Genomic DNA, 811 nt, shown 5'->3' with positions numbered 1-811 from the left:
CAAATAAATCTTGCACCTGAAACCTGCAATTTCCTGTCAAATCGCATTTCGATAAATTTCTGTCAATCTGTCGAGAAGTGTTATCACAGAAAGGATTGAAATTTTCGTAATAACTTAGACTATTCTGATGAGTCGAAGTTTGGTATGATTTTTGAGTCCCCTCGACTAACAAATTTTCTACTAGGGAAACGATGAGGAAAAAGGAAAGAAACCTAAATACGACAAGGGAGGCGCTACTAAGCATAATCATGTAAGCTATTGGGCAAATTTCCTACCTTCTCTGCGTAGTCAAGCAGCTCACTTACATCTCCCGTTGGTGGATAAATTGGTCCCTTTTAATTTTCTGCTCTTCGTTTTTTCTTTACATTGTGCTCCTCGTTTTCATATAATATGGCTTTTGTTGTACTAGTATTTATGCAATATGAAAATAGACCAAAATTAGTTTGTACATAACAATGACAAAATTTTTGCATTTTATTTAACATTTCCTACAAAAAGTCTGTTCATGTTTAGCTATGACTTTGTTCTATCAATTGTGTTAGGTCTGTTGGTTGATGTTGGAATAACCATACTATTATATATATATATATATATATATATATATATATATATATATATATATATATATATAATAGAAATCACTATTAAGTTATGCTGACATCGTTAATTTATCTCTAATTTTCTGTGGTTTTTACATTGTGGCTTTTTCTGTGGTTGGCGGTCATTCAATCCATCAACTAAATCTTGATGATTGGCATATATAATTATATATTTTAAGATAACTTGAAGGATGGAAGAATTTACTGCCTCT

Source organism: Schistocerca serialis, chromosome 2 (assembly GCF_023864345.2).
Source record: "Schistocerca serialis cubense isolate TAMUIC-IGC-003099 chromosome 2, iqSchSeri2.2, whole genome shotgun sequence".
Lineage (NCBI taxonomy): Eukaryota > Metazoa > Arthropoda > Insecta > Orthoptera > Acrididae > Schistocerca > Schistocerca serialis.
This window is presented reverse-complemented; position numbering follows the sequence as displayed.